This window comes from Ambystoma mexicanum, chromosome 2q (genome assembly GCF_040938575.1).
Source record: "Ambystoma mexicanum isolate Mex_15411 chromosome 2q, UKY_AmexF1_1, whole genome shotgun sequence".
In the NCBI taxonomy this organism is placed as follows: domain Eukaryota; kingdom Metazoa; phylum Chordata; class Amphibia; order Caudata; family Ambystomatidae; genus Ambystoma; species Ambystoma mexicanum.
Genome location: NC_090924.1, coordinates 1,067,178,859 through 1,067,204,584, shown reverse-complemented (window position 1 = coordinate 1,067,204,584; position 25,726 = coordinate 1,067,178,859). Strand labels below are relative to the sequence as shown.

At 42.9% G+C, this 25,726-nt stretch overlaps 1 protein-coding gene across 1 annotated transcript in view; it reads right to left on the bottom strand.

Annotated features, from left to right (window-relative positions):
* LOC138569944 (metalloreductase STEAP4-like) overlaps window positions 1-25,726 on the bottom strand; it is a 346,842-nt gene that overhangs the window by 93,135 nt on the left and 227,981 nt on the right. Inside the window, exon 2 of the mRNA XM_069648410.1 lies at window positions 4,171-4,230. The gene's annotated coding sequence lies outside the window, so the exon portion shown is untranslated. The remainder of the gene's footprint in view (window positions 1-4,170; window positions 4,231-25,726) is intronic.

Genomic DNA, 25,726 nt, shown 5'->3' with positions numbered 1-25,726 from the left:
TATGCCTCAGGCAGCAAATCTATATCAATTTTTTTTGTACGTACATTTTGACACTTCAAAAAAAAAACACACGACAGATTTGCAAAGCATGCTTGCTTTTAGGGTGCTTGCCAATGCTCTGCAATGTTGCTCCTTCTTGACAATATTCCTCATACATTGCACAAACATTAAAAGTAGAATCTATAATCTTTTTTGCAAACTTGTGTGTGGATTGGTCAAACAGCACATAAGTTATATGCCATCCAAAAATGTTGAGACCCTCTCTCTTATTTTACCCCCTCTTGACGAAACAGGCTCAAACTTTGCAGTAACATTCAAATCCGGCTCTGTATTTGTTTTGCAATATTAGTTTCAATGAATGACACAAAAGATATAAGCCATCTATTACCTGCTGCTCACCAACCCTGTAATGCACACATGTGCATAGATGTCCTTGAACATTTGTTAAGTTTGCAAACATCTCAGATGTTCGCGGACATCAGAGAAGAAAAAACACCAGATCTTTGGTGTTTTCTGGCCATATATAATCCCATCCTCATCATGCCTCAAATCTCCAAAGATAGTTTCATTTGTTTGATAAGTGTAATGTTGTTTAATATGTTTTTACTGTGATGTTCGTGGACTATGGGTGCAGTTTGTGAATCCAACATGGCGTCCGTTTCAAAAGTATTGATGTGTTTCATCCTTTTTTATTGACCAATCAGCGGCTACGTAAGTTGTCTGCAATCGTTACGTGACTCAAATTGGCTCAGATTTGTCTGCAGAAACCCAACCAGGAAGTCAGTCCACAGACATGACGGAGATATCACTAATTTGTGTACCTACATTTTTGGCATTTTTCAAAAATCTACTGGATGGTGTAACACCACATTTACTAAGCACACTTTCGGGACAAGGCTGCTGCACCTCATGCAATTTTGGTGCCAATACATCCAACAGTTTTGGCTGAAGCCGCAAGCAACATTTTTTTTTCATTCATGCCTATCCAGATTTCAAACGTTTTGGGACCCCAGTGTAGTTCCACCCCTTGATGAAATCTCACAAAACTTCACCAAATACTTCAGAGGTAGCTGTACACAATATTTTTTTGCAAATTTTCAGAGGGGTTTGTCGAACGATGCCAAAGTTATAAGACCACCCGAAAACTGCTCTTCCTATGGGTTAAGCAACTTAACCATAACTACAGGGTCGCTACCACAGACTGTGTAATTACAAAGCCATGGTAGTGGCTGTGTAGTCTTGGTTAAGTTGCTAATCCCATAGGAAGAGCACTTTTTGGGCGGCTTATAACTTCGCTCCCCCTGGATGAACCCTCACCAAACTTTGCAAAATAAAGTATATGGCCTACTCTGAATTTTATTTGCAAAATTTGGTGAGGTTTGGTCCAGGGGGGGCAAAGTTGCGGAAGAAGCGGTGGCTTGATCACTAAAGCATGTTTTTGTTAATCCGTCCAGTAGTTTTTTGTTAAATGGCTGAAACGTAAGGCAAAAAAATGTGTGATATCTATGTCTGCTCCGAGGACACACTTCCCTGTTCGCTCCGCAGACAAGACACCGATTGGCTACTTGGCTTGCGTCATGACTGCGGACAGGCAACATGTTCTCTGATTTACTGGAGTGAGGTGCGTCACATTGTTTCAATGCATTTGCCATCTTGGATCCGCCGACAGCGCGGCAGCAAACAAAGGCAAAATGCAATTTTGGGGAGTGTGTTGGTGTGCAGAAGTGCTTGGAGAGGGTTGGAGAGTAAGAGATGGGTCAAATACTGCATTTGTTTAGGTGGCAGGTGCCCATGATGTGTTCGCCATGTCCATGGATATAATCAATGCACTACTGGCTATTTCACTTTAGTATGATGTTGGTTTTGAGTTGCTGTGTGAACAGGAGATGGGCTGAGATGACAGGTGGTGTGGCTTGACTGTGGGAGTCGCTGGGAGACTGCGAAGTTCTCCAGAGGAACAGAATATATCCGTAGAAATGTCAGCCGCATTGGTGAATGGTAGCAAACAAATTCATGTGTTTTTCAAAAATATTTATAATGCCTCTGTGCTGTGAAGCGCTATTGGTTTCCATTCCGAGTGAAGATCAGCACCGTTGAATTTTTGTTTCCTAGCTGAGCACAGCCACGCATGGTACAGAGTATAAGGTTCAATTGTTTTTTTATATTGAAACAAAGGGAGGATTGCAAACGGAATGCATGAAGGGAGGGATGTAAGACTTTCAAATATGATCATTTTCAGCATTCAGAAATTGGACAAAGGAATTGCCTCCGTTTATATATGATTAGGTTTCTGTATTAACAACAACACTCCAATACAATGAGTTTAGATGAGTACATTCATTAATAGATTAAGTAGTTCATGATAGGTCTCTCGATCACCCCTGACATCTTGTTACCAATAATTTAAACACAACCCCTTGTAGAGAGTTTTCATCAATATTAATTTCACATGTGATGTCATCAGTGATGTCATCACTGACATTTGTGATGTCATCTTTGATATTCTGGGTGTTAGTCTCAGAGTGCACGCTGGTGACGTGAATTATTCAACATGGTAAGATTGATAATATTGCACATCCATCATGTATGTTGCACACAATGCCTATGTTTCTACATGAGTAGCTTAGTATACTGGACAGAACCTGATAATAGAGTGGTATTCGTATAAATGCATTACTTAATGCACTACATACCTCATGATATCTATTCCAATAATCCTTCACACTTTTTTATCAACATTACTATAAGAATCCCTTGTACAGACTTTTCATGAAAAGTAAATGCACATTTGATGTCATCAGTGATGTCATCAATGACATTTATTATGTCATCTTGATGTCCTGGGTGTTAGTCTTAGCAGTGCACGATGGTGGCGCGAGTTATGGCTGCTTAGCTTACCATAACTGGCGAATTTGAGGAGTTTTTCGGTTTTACTTCGAACCATAACGTCTCTTTAACAAAGTATTTTTTACTGATTTTCATAGGTTTTTAGTAGCGCAACTTAACCATAACGTCCCTTTAACAAAGTTTTTTTCACTGAATATATATATTAGAGTGCGGCGGTCACCGCACTATAGTTAAGGTGAGTATCAAGTTTCATAGAAAACCTAAAAATGCAATTGCTAATAACTTTTTTTTGTATTAATAATTGGACATAGTTAAACGTAGTTCAACTTTTACAATAAAAAGCACATTTTTATAACATCAATTAATTATCCAAAATAGCATAAAACCAGTTAAATAGCAGTTCATCAAAAGCTTTGTTTAAAGCACACAATAAGAATAATCAAAACCATATAATTACGGTTAAAATGACAAATAAAATCAATGCTAAAAGTTCAATGAAAATCATCATTTCATCCATCTTAAAAACCATAATTACATCCATAAAAATAAATATTTCATACATCCAAGTAATGCTGAAGTGACATTTACGTATTGACCACTAAACAGCATAGTCCAAAAAGCTTCCTTTGCTTCAAAATACAATAATATTGCATCAATCAAAGTGGGACAATCTAATAAAAGGTGCTAATAATGTTTGACTTGCATGATGGATTTGGCTGATATTTTGCAAACAAAAAATGTGTCACGCCCACCCCCAAGACTGGACATTTCTGGAAAGATGTGTTAAAACATGAAAAATATATTAAGAAAGCAAAAATAAAAGCTGTTTTTAGCCTCCTCCCATTTACCCCGGACCCGGTACATCCCCATTCCCATTCGAGCCCCCATAGGGCTCAATGGGAATGGGGAGGGAGCTAACAACGGGCCCGTTGTTAGCTCCCTGGTCTGCTAGCGGGACCTGCTTAGGGCTCCTGGTTTTACCAGGCGCTCTTTGTGGGTCCCGCGAGCAAACCTCGTAATGTGGCATTAGGGGTTTAACGGGGCCGGCAACTCTACCGGCCCCGTTAAACCCATACCGCCAACCTCCTAATGACCCCCATTGTGTATAGGCCCTATATGAATAAACTATCATATATCATATCATAGTCTACCCAGCTAGCAAATTTATACTAAACCCTTGACCGTGGAAGCAATGGTACGGTATGGTTAGTAATAAACTAATCTTTCTAAACAGGAAAAATATTACATTAACAGACTGGGTCAAATGTGAAGCTTTGGCAAAGTATTAAAGATATGAAGACAAGACATTGGTAGCTGCCTTACCTGATCCGAAGCCCGATGGCGGTGAAACAGCTTCTGGTCAAATCTGGTATGATGTATTAGCTGAAGCGACAAAAAGATGGAAAGTAACGTGATATAAAAATACAAAGCGATTAAACAAAGAGATATACATGAGTAAAGAACACAAGCATGATTGCTACCTGGAAGAATGTGACATAGGAATGGGTTGGTCAACTGCCAGCCACAACACAGAATTATGAATAAGACCCAATAGAGGTTTACTTTGAGAAACTGGTGCAGACAATATTAGCATTCCTCCCCTCTGGCACACAGTGCTAGAGCAATATCCACCCCCTTTACTGCCTTAAAGATGCTGTGGGGAATACAATAAGATTCCTCAATACAGTTGGTGGGATATAAGGTAGATCATATATGAAAGAAAGTGATTCTATTCCAACTTTGATCCAGAAACTATATAAACAGAGCAAAGTTTTGCCATTGTAGAATATCAGTGTACGGACTGTTCAATTAAATACGAGCCTGTTAATAAAGCCAAATTGAGACTGAATTTCAACATGTGGAAACATGATTCCATAGCTGCGTGAAAATGCACCAGCACAGATGGGGGTACAAAATTGTGCCAGGGAAAGGAAGGCCACAACCTGAGCTAATTAATTAGATATTGTGAAATATTTCTTTCAAAACGTGTGTGCGTTCTCTGAAATGTGATGCTGATAAGCTGTAATAATTTGAATCTTCCTGTTAAAAATGGTCATATATTGCGTCTAGAATAGCTATGCTGGCTTTCTTTATATGAATTGATGCTTTTGTCAACTGTGAATATAAAGAATTATTGGGTGACTTCCCCAGCATTGAAAGTTAAGGGATTTATTATTTTAAATAAAACAGAATATTTAGATTAAAAACAGACTGTTTCTTGTCCCAAAATGTAGGGGTTGGTTTGTCGTAGTGGGGAGTATTAAATCAGAGAACGTTGCTCCATAAAACAAATCTTCAAAATTGGATAAATATTCCATAGATTAAAGTCATTCCATAACTTCATGCACATATACGATTGGGTAATTCCTATGTGTGTTAGGTATGGGTATGCACAGGGTCTGGTACTTTAGGGGCACTATTTACTGGTGCGTGTAGCCTATTCTCCTTTAGCTGGATTAGCTGGAACGTCTTATCATTTCCGTAAGTCAAATTCAATTGTAGTGTTTGAAATGATGGTAAGCTTCTGAAGATGGAGTTGTTCCAGCACACATTTAGCTCAACGCGGTCAGGGTTTGGAAATCATGTTTGCCTTGCACGAGAATCATGATATAAGAATGTGCACAACTCTTTGGGATTTTGATCCTTTAGACATTTGTTGAGATTTGAATTATAACTTGCTGGATGTGCAGTTACATTGATTTGAATAACATTGTTTCGTTCAGTTTGAAAAATCATGTATATTAAAAGCACAGTCTGCACCAATAGTAGGTGGCTATTTTGGATCAGCATACATTGGCGAATCGTTGTGGATAACTACTGAACATCATCGAGATTATTTTATGACACTTGTATTAATCATGATAATAAATTGAATACTATTTGCTTAATTTTGTCTTGAAAAAAAAGTGTGAATACAATATACCATTGTTGACCAGTTACACAATATAGCAAAATTACATTAAACCCCCACCAAGCCAACACGAAGCCAATAGTTGTGGTTCTTGGCATTCCATGGAGTGTTTAAATAGATCGAAACGTGTTGTAAATTATATACACCTGTTGGTCATTCTTGTTGTTTTTGGCAGCCGATGCTGTGGCTTGAAACTGAATTAACAATGTAACCTGACGCATTGCTCCCATGCCAAAAACACGTCTTCATGTGGACGTTAATGCATGTTTTGAGCATGTGAATCCATGCTGAATGCCTCCTGAAGGGTACGTTGCAGGTGGCATTCATACGTCTTTGCCCTCCAAAGTGCAAACAATGCAAGTTATCCTGGATCCACCACGTTCAATGCACATGACTGGCCCTGTGTAGTGCAAATAGAAGGAATTGAAAGCAGGGCACCAAAGTGCACAGAAGTGTATATGTTGGCGGTCCAATCAGTGTATTTTAGAAAATTACCCCATTCGGTATATTCTTACCCGCCACTCACAAGCTCATTATTCTCAAACTAAAAATTAAGAATCGTCGGATTGGCCCGCCAATCAAACAGGTGACCTTTCAGTAACCTACATTATTGCAGCCAGAGATCCTCCCACTGCACCCCTGTATTCTTGTTCAGCACTCCATACTTTATCCACAGACATCCCTTAATGAACTCATGGCCCATTGAGTCGCCTGAATAGTTTAGTGTAACCATTATTGCACGATTTAAAGCTTAATATGTAACACCAGTGGGGCGTGAATCTTCATCATATCCAGCCTTCTGAACAATGTTAATGTTGAACTCTCAGGCAAGTGCACGCAGCTTCCTTCCCCGAGCTCTTGATTCTTGTTATTCCCCCAGTGCCCCCTGTTGCCAAACGCCCGGCAAAACGCGTTATTGCCCATCCGTCCCACCCCTGCGGTGACTGCACCTTCATTGGATGCCGCGTGCTGGATTTCTCTTCACACACGGCGGCAGTCTTCAGTCCGGCTGCTTGGCAATAAAGCAGTGAAATGAATACATATAAAAAAGGTTCCAGTCCATACTGTGGCATCATTCACGGCAGCAATCGGAGGATGCAATTGCATCGGCTTGCCTTGGCATCTGCCTCCCCCGTCGCGTCTCATATTTACAGGCCACGTGAACATTCCGCGCGCCTCAGTAGTGCCAGCGCTGGCACAACGCGCAAAACAATGACAGTTGTGTTTTTCTTTTTTTTTTCTTCACACGTCATGAAGCAGAGGGACATAATTGTGATTCTGCAATGCCTCCTGTGGTCGAACGCTTGCCATGCATGAAAAACAACGACCATGGATCGATTTTAATCAGAAGGCTTGAAGGAGCGGCGGCTACACGAATCTTAGTTTTGCTAGACATTACGCAAATAAAGCAGGTAAGAGAATACTGCAAGGGAACGTGTCTGGGTGATGCTTTCAGATTGGGGAGCTGCTCTGACACCGGGGGATCTGAGACACGGTTATGAATGCCTCAGATGTCTGCAACAGCGACAACCCACCTTCAGTGTCATCCAGCGTTGTGTGTCAAAAATGAAACCCAGCACCAAGCCAACATGCAACTGCCCAGGCCTGGGTGGCGTTAGAGGAGCACCACCACACGCTGCGAGTTATTGTATTCTCTTTAACTTGGGCATCACAGTGCTCTGACACTTTGCAAAGTGCTGATAAAACGTTTGGCAAGTTAGCAAAACAAGCTATAGTTGCGGTAAACAGATACACACACATGGCCCATAAGCAAAGACCAGGTGTGGGGTGCAGAAGAGTTCTTTGCCAACAGTCGGGGCACATTTCCTGAAAGCAAAGCACTGCAGCTTTGATAGCAAGCAGCATGCTTGCAGTAACTGGGGAGGATCAGCTTGTTCTGATATAGAGCATACATAGTTATACTTACCAAGAGGCATGTTTTTTCCCGAACGGCAGCAATGGATTGGTAGGAGCTGGGTTTGTATAAGTATGACAGTGTGGCGCTCAAAACAAAAGCTTAACAGGGCCACCATACCTGTGTGGCGCTTTGCCTTTAGAAGCAAAGGAAGTACAATGAGATCTGGGCCGCACTAAGCATTCTTCTTTATAACATACAGAAATTTTGCAGCGGTGCAAGTACAAACTTTGCACAGTATTAGCATTGAGGCAAAGTTTGCCCTATTTTTAAAAACACTGGGACACATTAAGGAACAGTTGCACCTCGAGAAGTGCAGTTTGGCATATTAAAAGCACCTGGGCTAAAATTGCCCTAGTGCAAAAAACACAAATGTTCACTCAGTGGCGTAACACAAAATGTGGGGGCCCCCCTGCAAGCCATGATGAGGGCCCCCCCACTCTGCAACAAATCACAGGTCGCACCACACTCTAGGCCCTCTAGGCCGGCCTAGATTATCACGGTTGCACAATATGCACAAACGTGCTGCTGAAGGGGTATGCTGCACACTGCACTAGGAGAAAGATATACATTTGTTTTAATGCAATGTACAACACAATTTTATGAGAACATCTGGCTATGAAGCCATAGTGTTTGCAATTGTTTTGTAGCGTAATACCAATCCAATACATTCAAGTCACCAGCAGTGCACAGGAATCTGCTTTGCTATTAAAAATGCAACGCCACAATCAAAACATGTCCAACTGGCTGCACAATGTAGACCAGTGAAGATACGTAATAACATTACAGTAAAGCATTCTAGGCTACATTTAGACATACCTAGACTGGTTGCACAAAAATGCAAGTTGAAGAAATAACACTCAGCAACAAGAGAGCACACATCAAAGCCTGTGTCTCCGTGGCCTCTAACAACACAGCCAAACTCTTAACAATCTGGAAGGAACTGGACAATACTGTTGCGGTCTCTACCTCTCCTGTTCCCTCCCAGGCCCTCTGTACAGCTCTGGCCTCACACTAAATCTCAGGACATCCTGTCTGCTATCTCCTGTTCCTCTGCCTCTTCCTCTCTCGGCCCCCTTTGGCCATTTCTACCTCTAATCCTAATTTTTCCTCTTTCTCTCTGACAACACCTAACAAGGTTTCTAGACAAGTCCAATCTATGAAAGTTTCAGAGCTGCCAGAGGCACGGAAAATGCTCTCCTGAAAACCCGTGATCTGCTCACTAACCATGATTCAAGCATTCCTTCTGTCCGCATCCTCCTTCTTTCCTCAGCTTTCAACATGGTCAACCATGCCATCCTGATCAATCGACTCTGTGAGAACCTGGGCATCACAGATCAGGCCCTGTAGTGACTGACCACCTTCCTCTTGGACCACCCCTCCCCTCCCAGGTCCAACTTGGTTCCTTTCTCTCTGCCACCTCCCTCTACCTGTGGCATTCCCCAGGGCTCTATCCTCTCACCCTGGTTTTCAACCTCTACTGGGCCCCTTTGTCCCACCTGATCTCTACCGCCTCCTCTTCAGTGTTATGCTGATGACTCAGCTTTCCTTCAGGCTCCCCTCAGCCTCCTCTCCTCTCCTCTCTCGCTCATTGCTGACTGTCTATCTGCAATTCAAGATTGGTGTGCCTCCAACAAATCTATACCTTAATGCCATGAGATTCTTCTCATTGGGAACCCTGCCCCTGCTTACCCTCTCTCACTCTGGCCTCCCATCTTGGGCCCCCTTCCTTTGCCTTTCTGAGAGGCAAAAATCCTTGGTGTCATCTTCGACTCCACTCTCTGTTTCTCTCCTCACATCTCCGATGTCACCAAGAGGTCCCGATAGCAGCTGCTCCTCCTCAAAGGGGCTCTTCCCCTTATCACTTTCTACCATAAGCTCACTATATCCAGAGCCCTGGTTCTCTCTAGGCTGAACTAATGCAACAGCCTCTTTCTCAATCTGCCTTCCTCTACTCTCCGCCGTCTGCAACTAATCCAGAACAGGACTGCAAGGCATATCCTTGGCCTTAAGCCCAGGGATCATTTCTCTTCAGTCCTGAAATTTCTCCACTCGCTCCCGGTGGCTGCAAGGATCAAGTTCAAGACCCTTTGCATTATCCACAAGGCTTTCTGGGGCCGGGGCCCGCACTACATCCAAAGCTCTCTTCCAAAATACCTTCCTTCTCGAGCCCTTTGCTCAGCTACCTCCAACTCTCTAAAGGTTTGACCCTTCCCCAGGCAGACAGTGGGGGATATATCTCTCTCCTCTGCAGGTGCCTCTCTCTGGAATGGCCTACCTGCCCCTCTCAAACTTGATGCAGACCACCTGATGTTTCGGAATCAGCTCAAAATGTTCCTCTTCTCTGCTTTCTCTCTCTCCCTCCCCTGCTGACCTACCTGTCTGCTGCACCGACTAGTTGCTTGGCTACTCTCAGAGTCTCTCTGAGTCCAGGCACTTTTTCTTTTTCACTGCCTCTGGGCCTACCATGCACTTTGGGGCTGTAACTGTAACCCTGAAATCCCCTGTTCTCCTTGCACTACCCAGAGCCGTGCTGCCCTGGCTGCACCTACTCGGAGCATTGATGCCCTGTGTTCCCCTCCCCTCTCCCCTGCACTCCCCTCATCCCTTTCCCCTTGCACTTCTCGTTCTCGCACGTGCACGATCTGAATGACAGTAAGATCGTTTGTCTTGTCCTCTGTCCATCTTCCCTTCCTTGTCTTGTTGCGCCTTGTGTATGGGCACGTTATAAATTACTTATATAATATAATTTTATCACAGGTGCCCAGAAAAATATACAGTGCTGCAGTATGAAATTGCTAGATTGGCAGCACCGAAGTGCCAATCTATCCCGCTAATTACACTTAGATGGACCGCTTTATCAGAAATGCCCAGTCAAAAGAAAGTCATACCAAACTGAGGAATGACTACACTGGTTGCAGCAAAATGCCTCTCTAGCCACGAATGCCACATATCATGGCTGCTTAGAATGGACATGGACGTCCATTATGATTTATCACACAATCCCACCCCCAACACCTCCCCTTGCCCACCCCTACCTCAACCTCCAAAATCAGATCCTTGGCCCATAATTACCTCCATGTCCCTTCTTGTCCCATAGCTTACATATGACGCTCTTTGACTCATAAGTAAGTACTGGGTTCAGGAAGAGTGGAACTGGGAGTAATGAAGATTACAGGTAGCTAAGTCAGGCATTACTGCCATGTACCTCTACCTCATCCCAGTACTTTTGTATGAGGCAGAGTGCCTCAATACACAAGTAAGTCCTCATGCATAAGTAATGGGACAAGGAAGAAAAGGGCTAGGAGTAATGCAGATTACCAATAATTAATCAATGCATTAAACACAAGTAGTCGTACAACACCATTGAGTTGATTGTGCTTCAGCACCCCCCTACCCATGATATTTTGTGCTATGTTGACTCGACCTGGCTGACCTTTAGAGCAGCTGCTGGACAGAACAGGACTCAGATGTTAAACGGCACCTAGGTTTCACTGTTAACAAAGGCCCAGAAATGACCAACGTAAAGCATTTCACTGTTAGTACCTGCATTCAAACACCACATTGTTTAGGCAATTGAAATTGTGCTGTGGGTTTAGTACTTGCATGCCAGGGGAGTGATTGGAAGGGTAGAGAGGGAACAGGAGACCACTAATTCTCTCAGTAGCCCATAAGTGGGTGCTTTTAGACTTAAATGAGAGATTTAACTGCTTGTAACATTGAAGCTGCACTAGAATAGTCTCATTAAAATGCGTAAAGAAGTTAGATGCCCCCACAAAAATATGTTTTCCCTTCCACACCGCCTGTGAAGTTAGCACCTCTACCAACATTTGAAGGATTAGCCCACCCGAAATATAGGTTTTGTTGCACCCCTGAACATAAGCACAGACAACCTTCACCATATACACGCACACTCAGCTATCCATACATTTAAGTGTGCACCCTTTCACATACACTCACACAGGCTGCCACCTATACATTTAAGTGCGCATCCTTTCACCATACAGGCACACTCAGGCAGCCACCCATACATTTAAGTGTGCACCCTTTCACCATACACTCACACAGGCTGCCACCTATACATTTAAGTGTGCATCCTTTCACCATACAGGCACACTCAGGCAGCCACCCATACATTTAAGTGTGCACCCTTTCACCATACACTCACACAGGCTGCCACCTATACATTTAAGTCTGCATCCTTTCACCATACAGGCACACTCAGGCAGCCACCCATACATTTAAGTGTGCACCCTTTCACTGTACATGCACACATGCACAGCCAGCTAGCCATACATTTGTGTGCACCCTTTCACCATACACTCTCACACGCACACGCCATGCGGTTGAGGCGAGCCCTATGTAAGGACATGTATGGGATTTTATTGCCAGCATACAATATAAAGCATTTTTGCCAGCATACAATATACAGTAGAGAAACACAGCCAGGCCCAGTTTGAAACTGCAGGCATTCAGAACACACTTAAAAAAAACACAGTGTACTGCCAGTTAAAATAAAGAGGTGCACAATTTATATTGGATGTATGGAAACTGCATTAGAATACAAAACTGATTAAAATTACTAACATTACTAAAGTACTCATTTCAACTTCTCTACCATTATAATGCAGTCTTCTGTGCATAATGAAATACTATCTTTGGGTGCACTGTTTGAAATAAATGTTTCCATGAGGAAGTGCACATTGGCATTTTCTTCAGCTTGTGGAGAGCAGAAATATGTAAAATGCAGGAAGTAAAATGAAACAGTTGCTCTGGAAATCAAGTCTTCATTGTATTGAAAACAAAGGCTGGCACAAGGCACATTCTTTTTACTCTGATTGGTAGAAATTGTAGGTAGACAAGCCACGTCAACAGAGGTCTGAATCAGAGTTTTCCTAAGAAGTAAAGTGAGGGGAGTTGGAAGTTTGTGCTGGGTTCAGGAGACGGATGGGGCCATATCTGTCGAAATCCAAGTGGCTTGAGTGCTAGCTATGGACATTTTCAGCTGGCAGCTCCCCACACATATACAGAGGAGTTTCGCACTGGGTCTGCATCTGCGAATACAGCGAGGTCGTGCAGGGACTTCAAATTCCACTGGCCTTGGCAAGATAAGTGCCAAGTGAGGAAAAGAATGCTGTACATGTTTTGCTAGGATTTATTGCAGTTCAGGGAGGTTAGAAAAAAAATGGCATGTTTATTTCTCTCTCTATGTTCAAAGTGTGGGAATATAAATGTGTGTTTGCAAAATACATGCTTGTTTCTTTTGTTCTTTATATCTTGCAGGTGATGCTGTAAATATCATGTGGTAAGATGTTGCGGTTTGTAAATGGCATGTAATACAAATTGTATATAAAAACAACTGAGACTTTAGTGTCATTCATGCATCTGTGAATTATGTTTGCAAGTGAAGCACAGAGGGGATGTTTTATATCAGTGCAGTAGTACATTTACCAATTTACCACTGTAGTTGAAATAGCAAACAAGAGAAAGTCAGTAGTAAATATCTTCAAGGTAGGAAGATGTATGTGTGCAATGTAATGAGTGATTCCTTCCTTACATGCTGATGGGAAGGGGTGCCTAATCTGGCACATAGATTACTGGATGTATATAAACTAGTAATATCAGCCACAAATTATAGGTGGCGCCTTGAATAAACTCATTGGGTTCTCTGAAGTGTTCTAAGTCTGGGGCTCTCTACAGGCGACTAGAAGGCATTCTACTAGAAAGGTAAGGTTTGTTTTATGATGGGGTTATAATATAATTTAAAAAAAACATGCTCACCACTAAACCACAGGAATAAGATAATTCTGAAAATACAAAGATACCCATAAAACTACCGCCAATACAAGCTAACAAGATATGGTCACTAAAATAGAGTGATACCAAACCCACTCTAAATGTAAGGCTAGTTTACCTCCAAATTATTGCCAGTATTTTTACGGTAAAAAAATACTGCCAAATCCCAAATTTACCCCAATAAAACAAAGGGCCTCATTACGACCCTGGCGGTACGGGGTAAACAGACCATAAAAGGTGCCGGCGCCGTTTACCCCGTACCGCCTCATTAGGAGGTCCCCTCGCGGGACCCAGGAAGCAACGCCTGGTCAAACCAGGTGTGCTTACTGGGTCCCGCGAGGGGAAGAGGGAGCAAACAACGGGCCAACTCGTAATGGCCCGTTGTTTGCTCCCTCTCCCATTCCCATTCAGCCCTAAGGGGGCTGAAATGGGAATGGGGAAGGACCGGGCCCGGGTCCTTGGAGGGAGGAATTACCGGGCCTTCCGAACTCGGAATGGCCCGGTTATTCCTCATTCTGAGGACACGGACGCGATTACGAACTCGTAATGAGGGCCAAAATCTCTTACTTCAAAAATAAATTGTTTCTTTTTGAAGTCACTCTGACTTCAGGAAGAAATTATTTCCGTTAAGGACCGAACCATAACGAAATAATTTCTTTATGAAGACAGAGTGACTTCAAAAATAAACTATGGGCCTCATTCCAAGTCCAGTTGCCGCCAGACTCGGAATTAATTATGGCGCTTGACTTCCCAGTGCCATCTGGAGATTACAACCCTGGCAGCCCAGAAAGTCAGGCGCTGTTAACATTTTGCTCCCCATTCCCATAGAACTCTATGGGAATTGGGAACACAGAAGTACAGGCACCATTGTTAATGGGGCCGGTGCTTCCATGGTGGTCTGCCTACCGTGGGCGCTGTGCCGGGCAGGTTCAGACTTGCCGGGCATGGCGGGTATGGCAGGCAGACCTGTAATATGCCAGTCCGGAAAGAACGGTGTTGGTAAGCTTACCAGCACCAATGTTTCCGTACCGGCATAGTTTTAATGTGCCCCTATTTCTTTTTGAAGTCATAGGGCTCCCTCCAACCCCATGACATGGAGGCTTCGAGCCTAGGATCTACCATGTCATTGGGTGGGGGACTCCCGGACCTCAAAAAGAATGTTTCTTTTTGTAGTCACTCTGCCTTGATAAAGAAATGAGTTCTGTTACAGAAATTATTTCTTTATGAATGCATAGTGATTTCAAAAAGAAGCAAAACTTTTTTGGGGGTAAAACATTTTCCTTTTTTTTCTCCAAGTGGGACCCCCTCCAAGGGGCCCCCCACACCGCAGGGGCTGGGGGGGCACCTGTTACGCCAGTGTGTTCACTACATTTTTGCACCAGGGCAAAGTTTGCCCTAGTGCTAATATGGAATGGTATTAGCACTATGGCAAACGTTGCCCTGATGCAAAAATGCATCAGACATGTATCCTTTTAACACAAGCACAATTTTAGCCCAGGTGCTTTTAATATGTCAAACTGCACTTGTCGAGGTGCATAGGTTTTTTTAATGTGTCCCAGTGTTTTTAAAAATAGGGCAAATTTTACCCTGGTGCTAATACCGTGCAACCTTTGCACTTGCACCAGTGCAAAGTTTCTGTAATCTGTCCCCTGCAGGTCATTAAATAAGTAACTTGAAATGTTTATTTTGTAAAGAAATGCTCTCTTTGGGGCTTTTAATTGTTACCCTTTTTAAGTCCTAGCATATTAATTACATTCTGTCATCTTTTGTAGCCTTTTATGAAAACATTTACACAAACAAATTAAAGGAATAGATAGGGACTCAGTTACAAGAAAGTGATAATTGCATGGAGGAGGGTGGCTGCATTTGCACTTTGATGCAAACTGGTCCACTCTGTGCAATTTTCATCATTTTCAAAGAATGTCGCAGACTTCATTAGAAATATATTTTAATCTATTTCTAACTAAGACCATGTGTGTCGTTACAATAAAGAACAAGCATTGTGAATGCCAATAGTGTGGGCTTTTGTTACCTTCCAAATGCCTAATACCTCTAAACTAGCTAAAACGATTGGCGTTTGGCAATGCTTGTAACAAGACTCCAGAGAAGGACACGCAGTGCTCATAAATTGAGTGACTGAAGCAGACATTGTTTTATTACACCAATAGCGGGTTTACAACTCCAAATTAAGCCATTAACTCTCATTGGCCGCTTTGGAAAAAAACACTGGCAGGCATTTCAAGCACAACGTTTTATGGTAGCCCTCGATTTAAGTGAGCTCAAAGACTTCCCGCAAGGAGATGTTTTGAGTGGGGAGGGGTAGGAACTGGCTGGGAAGCCAGGGACAGTGCAAGGCAGCTAGAGACTGGGCGCTCTGTGACGGGCAGGAGATAGAGAAGAAGCAGAGAGCAGAAGAAAATGACAGAATGGAGTGCAGTTGTGTCGTAACCTCAATGACATAGTCGCATGCAAGTGTGCCATTAGACCCAAGCCTTGTCAATCACAAGTGGGCTGCAGCATAAAGCCACTGTGTGAGGTGGGAGTGACCCTCAGTTTGAACATATGTATATGTATATGTATCAAATGATGTGACTGAACCGTAAGGAAAGTAGTGCAAGATCATATGATATGATGAGAAGGGTAAACTCTACAGATATAGTACGTTTTGACTGTTTAGTTTCTGACTGTCAGTGAAGAAAACCACCTGGCCTAGATATGTCAGTGAACAAAAAAAGAGTGAGCCAGACATGTGATGTCATCAGTGATGTCATCAATGGCATTTGTGATGTCATCTTTCATGTCATGGGTGTTAGTCTTAGCAGTGGACAGTGGTGGCTTGAGTTATGGTTGCTTAGCTTACCATAACTGGCGATTTTCTGTGTTTTTTCAGGTTTACTTGTAACCATAGTGTGGATAGGGTGTTGTTAGTGCATAGTAACTGTAACGTCCCTGTAGGAAAAGTTTTTGCACTGAATTTGCCAGGTTGTTCTTAGGGTAACTGAAGCATGATGTCAATTTACCAAAGATTTTTCACTGCATTTGATAGATTTTTAGTAATGCATTGTAACCAGAACCTTCCCCTAGCATAGTTTTTTGAGTAAAGGGGATAGGTTTTTATTAGTGCAACTTAACCATAACGTCCCTTTAACAATGTTTTTTGGTAGTGAATTTCATAGGTTTTTAGTAGAGCACTGTAACCGGAACATTGCTTTATCATAGTGTTTTCTGTAAAGGTGATGAAAGCCCAAATTCCCCTGTGTATGTATCCATTGGTGCTACCACTTCCCGTTGCTAATAATGTTGGTGTATCTTACAAATTGAAGGTGTACATTGTTAAGTATTGGTGAGTGTGTGAGTGTTTTTTTCTTTTTGTGTTAACATTGCATGGTGAATCTGTGCTGCACGTTACTGCCAGAGATCAGTGCAGGAAAGAAATATGGAGGTTTTGTAGGGAGACTTCACCTGGCCAGTGTATGTGTAATCACAAGGCAGGTATCCATAGGACTCCAGTACTGGGCGCATGGACGCATCTTCTAATGCACTTTTAGTTAGTTGTGTGAATGCACATCTGTCCTTTGCACAGCTATACGCATGTGTAGGACATCCTCTGTCTGCTGGTAACACAGCCCCTGTCCCCAACCCTACAGATTCATATGGTAAGCTACCACATTTCAAGTAGTCCTGGCGAGTACGTGGGTTGCTGTGCAAACCTACCAATTTATGGCTGCAGCACGTCTGGCTGTATGAAGCCCACTGGAAAACAAGGAACAGCAACCCTCAGTGTACGGTGCGAGTGTTAAAGGCCCCATTACTTTGATTGATGTGCTGCTTGCCTTTCCATGACCCGTGAAACAGACACACTGTCTCTGCACAGAGCACTGTGATGGAAAGTGTCAAGGGTTTGCGTGCGGGTCGTAGAGTTGGAGAAAACATTTCACTGCAGGTGTCACACTTTATAGTGAGTCTGCAAAACGGTAAAGCTGGTGCGGCTTGGGCACTCAGATACTAGTCCATGTAAAGAGAAGTAAGGAAACAGCAGATTCTTCGGGGCACAAAAAATATCAGTGGTGGTTAGAAAAGTAGTGTAGCCACATGGGTCTTGCAGGATAATTATGTTCCTTTTCCATGTAATGAAGCTCCGTTTCTCGTTGTTGTAAGCATTCTTGTATTTCAGAATGTATTAATCTCTGTGAATGCTGGTCCAACGGCTAATGCTGTGCCATGAATTGTCTGTAATGTATGTGACGAAAACTGAAATCGAAGCACAAGGGACCAGTGGGAAGAGTACTGGCCTTCCAACATTGCAGTTGGGTAATTTAATGTACAGCATTCCCCACATATGCTGCGGCCAACAATAGGGACACTCCTGACGGACAGCGGATCTTTACAAAATCCTTGCAGACCATATGCTGCACTACAGACCCTTACCAGGCAATGGGCATTGTATTGTGCATGTACTGTGACGCACTACTGTACAGATAGAAGGTACTTGGAAGTGCTTAGGAAGGGACGGTCTGGGAGCATGACAATGACTGCCGCCTATATAAGTGAGGTCCATCCAACATTTACCTCTCTGTGCATATCCCCTATCTTATCCCTGTAGGTGCTGCCCCTTCCGTAATGGCCGTTGCCTTCGGATCCTTCTGTGTCATGTGTTACAACACCACAATAAATAGAAATCAACTGGAAAAGTAGAAAAGTTAAGTAAAGAAAGCTCCTTTCAGAGTTCACCAATGCAATTGCTAAAGGACGGATGCAGGGCGCCGCGCACCGTATACGCTCCACAGAATGTGTGCTAAATAAAGGGAGGTGTGGCACTGTGGAAAACACTGTAGTGCAATCGGGTAGAAAGGCGTCGCTGTAAAACAAGGTGTTTTTACGTGTTGCAGTGCGTTTTGAAGAGTTTAAGTGCACAAGATCTAGTACAAGATTTCTTCCAGTACTTCCAAAAAGGGCAGCAAGGCATTTTGGATAGTGCATGCAGAAATCGGAAGGGCAGGAATAGTAAGAGAAGTGCAATAGTATTTTTGTGTTTTGTAGTTTAGCTCACATTCTTACAATATGGTCTTCAGTGTAGCCCGTAGAATGGAAAACAAAATATAATTGCCACTAGTCGACAAAGACATGCCCTTTGCCTTGAAAAGGTGAATATATCGAGAACCAATGTTGCCATTCTCACAGGAGAACATCCCACCATCACTCAAGAAGTCACACATGCTTCTGTTGATAAAACCCCTTCCGACCTCTGGCTGGTGACAAAAATCATTGGAATAGTACCATAGTATTCTTGGTGGTATAAATGAGAAAAGCATCTTGGTAGTGATAAAAATGCGTTGCACTACTATCATCAACTTTTTCAGTTGACGGTACACATGGGAACAAGCCATGTAACCCAAATACAACGCTCCATAGTGCACGACCACACCATGTACAATAGCTAAAGTGGCCACTCGTCGACATACTGCAAGCAGAGTGCCGAAACTGCATACATAGCCAGAGCACCACAAAGCCTCCACTCCCTTTAAATTGAAATTGCCATAAAGCCTTTTTCAACAGCATACTGGAACAGAACTTCCACAATGGCATCGCCGAATATCAAGACAGTGCGTCTCTCCATCTCTGCCTGCCACCCTCACTAAACAGAGTAATGGACAAAAATGTGCCACCCTTTCCTGTGACGAACACCCTGAGTGCCTGATTGGACAGTCCCCACAGTGCCATTTCCATTGGCCAGCATGTTGAGAAGCGCATAATGTGGCACGTGCGCTTCCCCAAGTACCACGATAGCCGTGCCCCAGTAAAGCAGGTGGAGTCCTTCTTCCTACTGTCACCCTTACCTGTGACGCACACCCTGAGTACTTGATTGGACAATCCCCACAGTACCATTTCCATTGGCCAGCATGGTGAGATGCGCAGAATATGGCACGTGTGCTTTCCCAAGTACTGTGAGGGCAGCGCCCCACTAAAGCGGGAGGAGTCCTTCTTCCCTGTGCACTATTTCTTGTCCATCACTAACTCATTGGGGACTGTTAAATAATCACACACGCATCCACCAATGGCATTCAAGACGTTAGTATCTAACACTGTCACTTCTGTACATCACTTCATATGTACCGTTGCACATTAAGCCTCCAAGTGGAATGTCATTGGAAAGCACATCCAGTTGAAAGTTCAGTAAAAGAATGCAAGATTTGTGCATCAAAATTCATCCACATGCACCCCTATAGCCACAATGTGGAGGTAGGACAACTTTTACTGCAGTACGGTTACAACTCCGTTGTAAGTGCCTGTGCCGACAGTATCTGCCAGTGAGCATCCATAACATTCTTTAAAAAGTTACTGTTTTTTTTTTCTCTAATCCACTACCGTCAAGTGGCACTTCAACAGTTTATGCTTGCAACGTTTCCATTTACCTATAACACCCATTGTAATATCGAAACAGGAAGTCTTTTCTTTCCGTCCGACAATATTACAAATTTGTTTCCCCACTAGTGCATCTCCTCCATACATACTAAAAATATGGCACCAAAACCAGTACTGAATTTATGTTACCAAGCTAAAGCAACGTCCGAAAAGCTCACTGTCTCCACAGCTGTGGATCTTTGTATGCTAGACTTTTGCAACAGCCTTGTTCTAAATCTGCCGGATTCTACTCTGTGCCCTCTGGAACTCATCCAGAAAAAGACTGAGTGCCTCCGTTGTAAGTGCCTGTGCCGACAGTATCTGCCAGTGAGCATCCATAACATTCTTTAAAAAGTTACTGTTTTTTTTTCTCCAATCCACTACCGTCAAGTGGCACTTCAACAGTTTATGCTTGCAATGTTTCCATTTACCTATAACACCCATTGTAATATCGAAACAGGAAATCTTTTCTTTCCGTCCGACAATACTACAAATGTGTTTCCCCACTAATGCATCTCCTCCATACATCCTAAAAATATGGCACCAAAACCAGTACTGAATTTATGTTACCAAGCTAAAGCAACGTCCGAAAAGCTCACTGTCTCCACAGCTGTGGATCTTTGTATGCTAGACTTTTGCAACAGCCTTGTTCTAAATCTGCCTGATTCTACTCTGTGCCCTCTGGAACTCATCCAAAGACTGAGTGCCTTGTGCTTGACTACAAGCCCAGTGATCGCATCTCTCCGGGTCTGAAATGTCTGCATTGGCTCCCAGTAGCTGCGCAGAATAAGGTTAAAACCCTCTGCATTATGCATAAGGCCTTCTGGACCCTGGGGCCTCAATACCTGTAACTCTCACTTCCAAAATATCTCTGTGCTCAAGCTCTACCATCATTCATCTCCAACTCCCTCACTGTCACATGCTTCGGCAAACAACCAGTTGGGTGGGGGAGAGGATAGCATGAAAAAACGCAGGGGGTTAGGTCTTTATTGGTCCCTTGGAATTATACATTTTTTTGTGTGTTTTTTTACATGCTTACAAAGAACCTGTTTTGTTTTAGCTCTTTATCAGAGTTTCTCTTTTGCTTGCCTCCTTACATTGTTACAGGATTGTCTTCAACACTTTTTGCACAGTGTAAAACAAAACAGCATTGCCAATGTTGCGAAAATAAATGCCATTTGCATGGAACCACTGCAAATTTCGCTCATTAATGATGTCACAGTCGGTGGAGAACATCCCAGCAGTGGACATAAATTGACACATGCTTCTGTTAATGAAACACCTTCCGACCTCTGGCTGGGGACAAATTACACCAACATGGTCCCATGCTCCCCTTGCTGGTATGCTTGAGAAACCACCTCTGCAGTGGGAAAAATCCACATCAATTCTTCCATCAACTTCTTTTGGCGACAGAGCAAACATCCGCATGACATGTACCCAAATGTAGAGCTCCATAACACAGGATGACAACATAAACTGTAGCAACAAAGGTTACACATCTGCAAAGGTCAACCATACCACTGAAACTGCCCTCATAGACAGTGCCCCAGAAAGCCTCCACTCCTTCCAATGCAAAATTAGCAGCCATGCCTCTTTGTGCGGCATGCCAGTACAGATCTTGCACAAAGGTATCACCCACTATTAGGACTCTGCATCTCTCCATCGCTGCCTGCCACCCTCACTACACAGACTGATGGGGAAAAATAGTACTCACCCTTTCTGTGGGGCACACCCTCAACATCTGATTAGCTAATTCCCACAGTTCCATTTCAATGCCCACCATGCATGATGTGGCATGTGTGCGTTTCCAGCTACAGTGAGTGCCGCGCCCCAGTCCTTCTTCCAGACTACCCAAGCACATACAAGAAACAGTTGAACCGTAACCTCTTCCATCTGTACACTATTCCAACACTGTACACAGTGAAGACACTGCAGGACTGCTCAGTGCAGCATCTCCACCCATGCACCGACAACTGTAGGATGTTCTAACAATCACCACACCCATGTAACCAACAAAGTGTGCAAGGCAGCCAAACCACACACACAAAGCAACAATGTGCCACCTACTTGCAACCAGTGGACATACTTTTTCAACCAGTGGACATACTTTTCTGTGCAAGGGCTCCAGCCATGCATCGAAGGGGCTATGGATTAACCACACACAACACACTATAGTGCACGCTATGTTTTAATGTTCATGTCGTTGAATGCACTCCCCTTCTGCAATTCAACATGTCACCACTCATCACAGAAAGCGATCGCCACTGGAGCTGTCATGACACAACGAAGGCTGCCCGCAATCACCACAGAAGGTTGTAGCCTGTTGATGTAACCAAAAATGTGCATAGTATGCACAGATACCGCTGGCACACCAATGTCTCCTTCTAATGAGATATATCACATGAAGCACTTCTGACTCCCCCACCATTTCAATCGCTTCTTCCCACCATCAAATGCTGTAAACTATGTTTTCCAGGCACTTTCGCCTCCGCATTCTCCTCGGATACAACATGCCGGCGTTAGCAAAAACCTTTGATGCACATCACGTCACTGCACACTGCAGTGCAATAAAAATGTTGACCGTGCAGCGAACAGGAAAATGGCACGCCGTAGCGGAGCCAGATATAACTATTTTTAGTGGCCACACTGTTACATACAAGAGGCCCAGCCATGCACACAATGCCTTACGGGCTTGTCACACACACCACAACACTATCCTCTGATACACCATGGCAGCGTTTCCCAAAAATGTTGATGCACAACACGCTTCCCTCCAGCCAACCACCAGCCGTGTCCAATGTTCACTGACATCACGGCATACTGCAAGCCAATCGGACTTCTGTTCATAGAGCAGTCAGGGTAATGGGTCCGTGGAGTGCAGCCAGATATCACAATTATTTTTAGACATACATTTCAGTTCTTTGCAACAAAAGTACTGGTCAGATTTCCACCTAACACGCTTTCTAACCCAATCCCCTGCTCCTGCTCCATATTTGGTGAAAATCCCTCCAGCAGTTCGGCCTGTAGCCGTGCACACATTTTTTCCCATTTAGTCTATGGAAAAAAAATGTGGGACCCCCCTATAATTTTGCTCCCCCTGCACAAAACCTCACCAAACTTGCAGTGAAAAAACGGAGCGGCCATAACCTTTTTTTGCAAAGTTTGGTGAGGATTCCTCCAGGCGGAGCGAAGTTATAAGCTGCCCAAAAAGTGGTCTTCCTATGGGTTTAGCAACTTTACCATAACTACCGCGGGCCGTGTAATATTTATATTTATATAAATACATATATATTTCTTTGGGAAAGAAGGGGTGAGGGGCGCACTCTGGTTCCCAGCTTGGTGTACCTCCCACAGTCAAGTTGATCTTCTCCTCCAAGCGCTTTCATGCCTCTTGCAATCTTCAGGGAGGTAGTCTGTTCAGGTGTTGCTGGTTATTACTAATTGTGGCCTCAGGAAAATCTGACTGCTGTAGTCAATGCAGGTATATATATTACAGGGTCTGCGGTAGCCCCTCTGTAGTTATGGTTACCTTTCTCAACTCAAAGAAAGAGCCCTTTCTGGGTGGCTTATAACTTTGTCCCCATTTGACAAATTCTCACCAAATTTTGCAGAAAAAGTATGTGGTCACCTCTGAATGATTTTCTGAAGGATATTGTGGTTTCGTCCAGGGGAGACAAAGTTATAGGGGGCGAGCCCATTTTTTTTTTCCTCATAGGCATAGTGGAGAAAATGTTTTGCTCACACCTACAGCCCAAAGTAGGTCAAACAAAAATAGTGATATCTTGGTCCAGTTCGCTGACTCATATCCTGATTTGGAGTCTGTGCATTCCTCTGGACCAATCCGAGGTTAGCTTGATGTTAGCCGACATCAAATACGCACACTGATTGCATGTTGAAGAGCGTGAGGTGCGTCATCATTTTTGAAACGGTCGCCATATTGGATCCGCGGTTAGCCACTGTTGTCCGCAGACAGCGCAGTGAGCAAATAGTCTGGAAATTGCATTTGCGGTTATTTTGTGGCTGAAAGAGGGCCTGGAAACGGTGGGAGAGTGGAAAAAAAGTTCACAGTCATTTTTACTGTCCGTGGACATCATTGGGAGTGGGGGGTATTCTGAGCGAGTCTTGTTTTTGAATGTGTATTACACGTACGTATATGTTTAGTTCTTTTGTGGTGGTTGTGGCCATCAGCTACATTCTTAGGGGCATGTCTTACTATGTGTATAGTAATTATAGGTACTGTACGGGGAGTATAGAGTATTTTCTAATATGGTGGAATCATATTATTGAAGTGTATATGGTATTTAGGATTGTCGTACAATTGAGGATAGTGTTTATGGAATATGTATTTGTATTTGGGAAGATGCAAAATAGGTTAATACTTGGTATGGTTACTTATTTGTTTAAGTGCTGTGTTTATGGTGCAGTATTTTTAAATAAAAGGGAAACTGTGTCCTAGTTGGAATGCAATAGCAGATTGTTTGCTGTCTTATAGTTGTGGTTGGAAAAGAACAGCACTTTATATGTAAGGTGAAGTGTTATGTGTATTTTACCAAAGTATCTATATACAAGTGTGAGCAGGTGGAGAATGGTGGCACTATAAGGAATGCATTGATAAAGGTTGGAAATCATGACAGTTATATTGAAGGAAACATGCAAAATGCTGTGCGTTTTAAAAGAAATCTTTTTAGGAGCCTTTTGCTGAAAGTTAAAAAATGCATATGTGCATTTATAGCAGCACTATGTACAATTTCTTTGTATAAGTAAGTAAATACCGATGCAAAAGATTACTAGAACATTGGTAAGTGGCAGTTTGGTGTGTGGAAGCTTAATATATGGACAGGGTTACATGTAAGTTTTATATGTGATTGGTGGATGATGTGTGATTGTTCGAAAGCAGGCAATTGAGGGTGTGTCACAAAAATAAAAGTAATACGGTAGAAGGGCTCTCGGTGCGATGATGTGCCCGTGCCATTCTGGTCTTTTATAGATGCCTGGCATGGAAAGGGGACCGCAAAAGGTCATGATGGCCTATGGATTATGGTCCTTATTCTAGAGAAAGATATTTGTGACATAAAATTGTTTCTGTCCTTTTTTCTTTTTCTCTAGTATAAAATTGTCCATTAATTGGATTAGCCTAGTACAAAATGTTAATGGCAATGTTGGAGAATCTTATTGAGCCTAACTACTTTATTGAACAATGTAAAGCAGACAGAGTCTATAAGATTATTTCTTTTAGTTCTAATTTTTAACTGTGGAAGGTGGCTCCAAAAGAAACCTGTTTTTGGTGTTTTTAAAAAATTTTTTGTAGGATAAGTCAGGAAGTAAGATGTGGTGGGAAATGAGGAATAGGGCACCAACCACAGATTACACAAAAGAAGAATTACATTTACATTTCCTAACAGCATCACAGCACACACACATCATTTCATACAATAGACTTTAATTTGCCATCTATCATCTTCCATGTACAATATAAAACCAATAAAATGTATACATTCCCAGAATTAAATGAATAAAGTCAAAAAGTGCAAACCTGTATAGGGACTTGATCATGTACAAACCCCATCAAATCTTACATAGACAGATAGTTGTTAGCTCGACAAAAGTTCAGCACATGACGGCCCATGTCTTCAATGTTAGGGACTCAACACAGGTGACAAATGCGGTCCTCATGGGGTATTCCTAACTGGAGACCTTAAGTGGTCAGAGTCGGAAGATGATCAATTCTTACCAAAAAATAGCCATATATAGAGCCAAATATAGAAATATTGGCAAAACATATAGCCAAATTGGATCTTATAGACTAAAGTAAGTATACTAGACTTGCACTTGACTGCTAGATCATGATGTTCATA